Source organism: Nelumbo nucifera, chromosome 6 (assembly GCF_055504915.1).
Source record: "Nelumbo nucifera cultivar China Antique chromosome 6, China Antique-T2T, whole genome shotgun sequence".
Classification (NCBI taxonomy): Eukaryota; Viridiplantae; Streptophyta; class Magnoliopsida; order Proteales; family Nelumbonaceae; genus Nelumbo; species Nelumbo nucifera.
In genome coordinates, this window is record NC_142654.1 from 64725249 (window position 1) to 64732506 (window position 7258).

Here is a 7258-nt window from a genome sequence, read left to right on the forward strand (position 1 = left end):
ATTTTGAAAACAGTGGTTAGAGCAGGTTACCCATTCGGACCGGATGGTCGGACCATTCAACCTATGAATCAGATCCCATTATGGTTCTCTGTTCGGTTCAATTTTAAAACCTTGATCAAAAACCAAAATCTGAAAAAAAAAATCCAATTGAGTGGTTTACACATTAAGCTCTCACCCATAATCCATCAGGGGAGGATTGCGATTAACCATTGGATTGGTGTTGATGGGAGATGAAAAGTTGTTTAAAACTCACCATAACTTTTCAAAACATCTAGGCACCCATGTTAAGTTGAGGTTAAATAGATTAACTGATGTTGGTAGATTACTATTTTATCCTTTGTTTTGGTGTAAATGGAAAACAAAGCAAAACTTTGATAAAAAATACATCTCAAATATTTCAGTCTAAAAAATATTCTTCCCCTTTTGTATATTTAAGTAAAAAAGGGAGCTTCAAATAAAAAGAAGAGAAGGCTTTTAATTCAAATCAAACTCACCTGACACTCCATATCTACTTGTATAGCAAAATTGGCACTTTATCCCTGTTAATTTCAACTGCAACAAGAACTTAGTTCAAGAAAATATCTATGGTCAATAAGAGGACACATGGCTCTGTAGGACCCAAGGCTGATATAAAATTATGTTTAATAAGGCTGATATGCCATTTAGGGGCAGTTTGGTCATAAAATTTGCATTTATGCTGATGTGGACAACTTCTGTCGATGAACACTAATGGTGCTCTAATAGATGATGAGTTTTGGAAAACAAAAAGTCATTGACATAAGGTTTTCTATGGTGACTTTAAGATAAATGCTGAAAAGTCATGGTGAGTTTTAAACGATTTCCCTAAATATATTTAAATATGGTTACAAAGCATCACTCATGGAGTGTTTGAACATCAAAGAAGCAATTACATTTGAGAAAGAGTATGACTGAATCTTAACATCCTGCCTAGACCTTGACTTTACACTACGTTGGCCTCGGGCTTTGGATCGGGCCCATTTAAATTTTGGCAAAAGCCAAGTCCAAACCCAACCCATGGATAGGTCTAATCCTGGCAAGAAAACTACCCATAGTGCAGAAAAATAATTATGTGAAATTGAAAGAGAAAATAAAACCTAGGGTCTTACCCTGTTCAAACCCATCTAATTAGAATCCATTAACTAAGTGGAGAGTTCAAATCTAATCCCAACACAGGGTCCCCACAACCAGTCCCAACAGCCATTGCTGACAAAAAGTATGCAACTTCTTGTCCTTCATGATGAGATGTTCCTGATGTACAGGTGCAATGGCTATTGGGGCCAATTGTTAGGACCAGTTTCTGGTGTCCAATCTGAACTCTCATTTAGAGCTAAGAGGTGGATTCGAGTCTAGTCAAGCTGAATATCTGGTTATTTGAGCTCGGTTCGTCAAAACAATGTCAGACTCGAGCTCGGTTCGAGCTAGAGACTTGAGCTCAAATTTGGCTCGACTCAAAAGCTCACAAGTTCAGGCTCGACTTGGCTCAAGCTCAATTATGGGCCAAGCTTCCAACAAAAACTAAAAGTTGTACATATAAAAATAAAATATTATATATAATAATAATTATTTATTATATATGTTTGTGTATGTACATATGTATATACGTATGTATGTATGTATTAATGATGGCAACAAATTTCCTATGTTGTATTCATTAATTATTAGATTCACCTAAATTACCAAAATTAATTTGCCAAATAACGAAAATTATAATAATTAATTACCAAAAATTATCAAGATTATGAAAATTTATTTATCAAAATTAAAATTTGTAGGAAAATTAATATACGAAATTACCAAATTTTCAATAAATAAATGAATTATAAATTTAATTTCACATATAACAAAAATAATCACCAAAGTTAGAAAAATTAATGTACAAATATCACCAAAATTACTTTACATTTAGAAATTAATAAATTCCCAGAATTACTAAATTATTTATTCATAAATTAGAAAAAATAATAACATTTGGTTAATTATTAATTTAGGAAAATAAATAAAAATTAATTTTGGGAATATACCATAGTTTAACAAAATTTCCAAAACGATTAATTTACCTAAATTGCCATAATTAATTTTCCAAATAACCAAAATTACAATAATTAAACTACAAAAAATTACTAACTCCACCAAAATTTATTTACTAAAAATTAAAATTTTTTAGGAAAGTTAATATATGAAATTATCAAAATTAATATAACAAAATGGATCACAAACTTTATTTGTCGTATAACAAAATTAATCACCAAAATTACCAAGTACAAAAATTACCAAAATTAGCTAAATTACCTCACTTTCATAAATTAATAATTCACCAAAATTAATAAATTAATCCAAAAATTACCAATGTTATTCATTCATAAATTAGAAAAAAAATATTTTTTTTGTTAATCTCTAATTTAATAACGTAGATCAAAATTAATTTAGTGAAGTTAATTTTTGGGAACATACCAAAATTTTACAAAATTGACAAAACTCATTATGAAATTTACCAAAAATAATTATCTCCAAATGAATTTACAAATGTTACTAAATTAAAAAAAAATTATTGTTTGATAATTACGAAAGTTAATTAGTATTTTTTAAAATTATTAATTTACCAAAGTTAAGCAAAAGGAATTACTGAAATTAATTTTTTCTAAATGTTATTAATTTACCAAAATAAATTACCTAACTTATCAAAATTAATTGTGAAATGTAACAAAATTATTTTCCAAATTACCAAAAATTAAATTTTGTTATCTTAGGTGAAGCTAGGAACGCGTGGGATAGTTGAGAAGTGTAATCTAATTATCTTCCTTAAGAGACACATGATGGAGAAGATTTCTTGAAAAGAGAATTGGAAGGGATATATATTAAATTTATTCAAGCCCCATAAACTGAGCCCGGCTTTAGTCAGTGCAAGTCCATGCTCACGCTGTTCGAACAGCCTCTCCCAACCTTGCATTGGGAATATCTCCCCATAAAATAAAGTACATGAGTATGGAGATATTCCCAATGCATAGTTATAAAGGGCGTTCAAACAGGCCTTGCACGGACTGAAGCCGACCTCCCACAAACCAAAGGAAGCTATAACAAAAATTACATGCTTGAGAACTCTAATTTTTCCAAGGGCAACAGTTAACTAGCATTTCAGGTTTATTGAGAAAAAACACCACGACAACCATTATTGTTGTTGTTATTTCTATTTTGTATTTACATTATGAATCAAATGTTAATTATCAAAATTCATGAATGGGTTTTGATTGGTCAAAACTCGTCTCAGATAATTATCCCACACTCGTTTCAACTTGTGAATGAATTTTAAGGTTTGCAACACTGATTTTTCTTCTCTTTCTTACACAACCCAGGGGCTGAATTTTAAGGTATGCAACACCCTTCTTTCATCGTGAGGCTACATACCCTAGGGGCACCGGGAATCCCCACCCCCACGCACCACGCTTTCAACCATGGTGACATTTAGGCCATGTTCTTTTTTCGGAAACACATTTATTTACCAGGGTAAGTGCATTTACCCATGTTCTTTTTTTGTTTGAATTTCCAGGTAAATAAAATCCCTTATTTTCCCATGTTCTTTTGTAACACCCACTTTCCTGGGTAAATTGCTATTTTTTTCGTCTCTTTCCATTTTGACTCCTTGGCCCAAATTCATGTTTTTTGGACATTTTGTCTCATTAACACATAACCTGTTCAACTATAATCTGTCCAAGTAACAAGTTTAATAACTTGTTTAACTATAACATATCCAAACAATAACTTGTTCAATAACCTAAAATAAGAAATATCAATAAACAGAAGAAAGTTTTTCTTTGTTATACTGAATTAATCGACTGAGAAATAATTCACATACATTCTTTTTTTGTTTATGGTCTCATATAAAATACTTGTCAATACATAGATTTCAGGGTTTTTTTTCTCTGTTTCTTCTTTCTTCTTCTTCTTCTTCTTCTTCTTCTTCTCTCAGAGGGTACAATCTCCTCTTGTGTTGGTACACATGGTAGACCCCCGCTAAGTTAACCATTTAGAACCTAGACCTATTGAAGAACCTTCAGGGCTTCATGATTTTGGCATTCTGAAGTAGGTTCCTTGGTGCGTTGGCTCTGATTGGAATTCTCACTTTCTACTGGCTTGAAACCTGCCAAGTTTGCTAGTTTGTCCACTGCATTAACTAGTGGTTGGATCCTTGCAGCAATCGAAGACTATAGTCACGTTCTTCATCAAGCTTCTACATTGGTGATTATTATGCATGGTGCTGATCCTATTTTAGTTTATTGTTTAGATTTTCTAAATGAAGGCAATTGAAGACTATAGCCATGTTCTTCGTCAAGCTTCTATAGTTGGTGCTGATCCAACATGGTGATGTATTGGTAGAACTATGTTCAGCATATGAGATGATGCTCTAGGAAGTCCATGCAGTTGCATAGGGGGATTATTATGCAAGCCATTGACAAATGATGGGGAGTTTGGCCACATCATGTTTGTTGGAAGATGAGGCTGATATGAGTTGGAGCAATTCCACATATGATGATGTCCACAAAGAGGGTAGCTCCCATTTCCAGAAGAACAAAAAACTGTGAAACACAGGAGACATCAGTTGCAATGCAAGTAATAGAGGAAACAAGCATGTAATAAAAAGGAATGCAAACCTTTGATCCCGCTCCATCAGAAGCCCAATACCAACATAAAGCCAGCAAAGCTGCAAGATTATTCTTTACTTGTGGAAATGAATTTACTTCATTTGTACTGTAGTCAAACAAAATAAGCTAAATTTTGAAACAAAAATAGGTTAGAATTTACACTCAAATCATTTGCACTACCATGGTTTTGCATCAATGCAAATTTATTTGCATTGCAACTAAACACAACCTTTTAGGAATAGAAATCACATTATAGCCATAAAAAAAGAAAGAAAGAAAGAAAGAAAATCTACTTCTTGTTATTGATAAAAAAATATAGTTCTTGCTGAATCTTCACATATATTAATGGTTCAAACAGAAAAGTCTGCTAAGCTGCTCTTGTTCTGCAAGACCCATGCATTTCTCTCCTGCCATAACATCCAAAACACAGCCAAAGGAGCAATGCTCCAAGCAAATTTTCCTTTTTTTCTTGGGCCTTCCAACCACCAACTCTTTAAGGATTCCACCACAGTGGCCATCCAGCATCCTTAATCACAAACAAGCCAAAAATTCTGATCCAAATGGAACCTGAAAAGCTACAATTTAGAAGCAAGTGGTCTATTGATTCCATACAATGATCACACAGGACACAATCTGTACTTGCCATAGTCAATCCTCTCTTCACCGAGTTGTCTTTGGTGAGGGTTCTATTCAATCAAACATGCTCTCCAAACAAAAAAAAAAAGCCACCTTGGGTGGGATGTCCTTGCACCATACTTGGCTGACAGGGAATTGTTGTTCATATAACCTTGCCAAATAGTTGAGAAATGATTGACAGAAAACTTGCCTGATTTCTCCCTGCAAGCCATACAACCACTCCACATGGGCCTTACTTCCCAATCATTTAGGTTTCTACAAAATTGAGGAGTCCATACAACATTACCATTCTGTACTTTCATACAATTAGCCACATACACCTTGTCTACAACTAAATCATATATAAAAGGAATCTATTTTTTGGTAAAGATATAAAGAAGGAAATGATTCCATTAAAGGTCTCTTGCACCAAACATCCTTCCAGTAATTCACTTATCGATCATTTCCTGCATCAGACCTCAGGCCTTTAGTGAACTTGCTATAGGTCTTTTCTTTTCCCTTGTAGACCAAGCATCCATATGTTTGGTAATTGGTTTGACTCTGCAGGGTCCCATCCCCCATTCCTGGATCCATACTTGTCTTGAATCACCCTCCTTGCTGGTCTCTAAACCTCTAAAACTGTTTTTCAAAAAAAGACTGTATTAACATCCCTCACTCACCTTATTCCTAAAGGATTACCTTTCAAGATTATCCTCAGACTCCAGCATTAAGGAAAATTTTATTATACTACACTTACAATATATTTTAATATGCTATAAGAAAACATTTTATATTTTGTTGTTTTAGAATAACAAATAATATTTTGTATCATATATAATAGAAGTTCACAAGCATGGATTCAACAAGAAGAGCAAGTTCACACTAAGTTTACTGAGGATTCTGAGTCAAAGTTCAGAGGTATCTCTCATGCACTCTCTTCAAATAGATCTAAAATACACCTGGCAATTCTTGATAAAATATTACAACAATATCTACATCATTTTTCGTAAGAAAATTATATGAAAAACAAAAATCCTGGTTTGGTTTTCTTGGATGCAGAAAACCAAAATCAAACTACAGTGTGGAAATCAAAATCCATTAGAAGATGCTAAATAATGAATGAAGAAGCCATCAGAATTGGATGCAGAATTCATGAAATAGAAACCAAGAGAATGTTATCTAGAAATTCAAAATTAATCAAATACTTACTGTGATTCATCGAGTAGATCTTATACAACAAGAATTGTTTCTTTGTTCTGATTTTGAAAACTCTAGGTATCACAGTTAATCTAAAAAACCAAAATACCAGATCCAAGAAATCTGGAAACAAAAAATCAAAATAAAAAAAAGGAAATCAATGAAATAATAATAAAAGAGAAACAATAAGATGAGAAGCAACATTTTTTGAATAAGATGAAAAAAAAATAAGATGCAGAGAAATAGCGATTCTTACTTATTAAATGGAGGAAAAAATGACCAGCGATAGCAACCAGGCGAAGCAGCGACAGAAACTGGGATGATCATTGGTGCTGGCAACAGAGGGAGGACGGCGACGACAACTCTTCAACATTTGCGATGACTTGATGCAGCAGCAGCGATGGGCAGAACTTAGAGATACCAGAGATACGCAGCAGCGATGGCAGAAAAGTAGAACTCAACATTCTTTTCCTGAAAGAATCGATGGCAGAGAAGAAGAAAGGAGTGGAGGAGAAATGAAGAAGGGAAACACAGACGTGATTTTTCGGAGAAGCAGAGTCTCAAACTTTTATATCTTGTGGGGGTAATATTGAGATTTCTTATTTTTATCTGCTTACCCTCCACACGGGAAATCAACTTACACGAGTCTCTCAAGGGTATCATTTAATCAAGCTTACCATGGGTCCCACAAAATTTTGAAATCTAAACACATGTAAATTGGTCGATGAGATTCACACAATCCCATACCAAACTTTCCCCCCTTCACTTCACGGAAAACGCACATGGCC

At 33.6% G+C, this 7258-nt stretch overlaps 1 long non-coding RNA gene across 2 annotated transcripts; it reads right to left on the bottom strand.

Annotated features, from left to right (window-relative positions):
* Nucleotides 1–3809: 3809 nt before the first annotated feature.
* LOC109113970 (uncharacterized) lies at nt 3810–7031 on the bottom strand. 2 transcript variants are annotated; one of them, XR_016077113.1, is made up of 4 exons: nt 6727–7028; nt 6483–6593; nt 4668–4784; nt 3810–4592 (listed from the first exon to the last, which is right to left on the bottom strand). It is a non-coding gene; the product is annotated as an uncharacterized LOC109113970 (long non-coding RNA). The 2 variants fall into 2 exon arrangements; XR_016077112.1 differs by having other exon boundaries at nt 4668–6593; nt 6727–7031.
* Between the last annotated feature and the right edge of the window lie 227 nt (nt 7032–7258).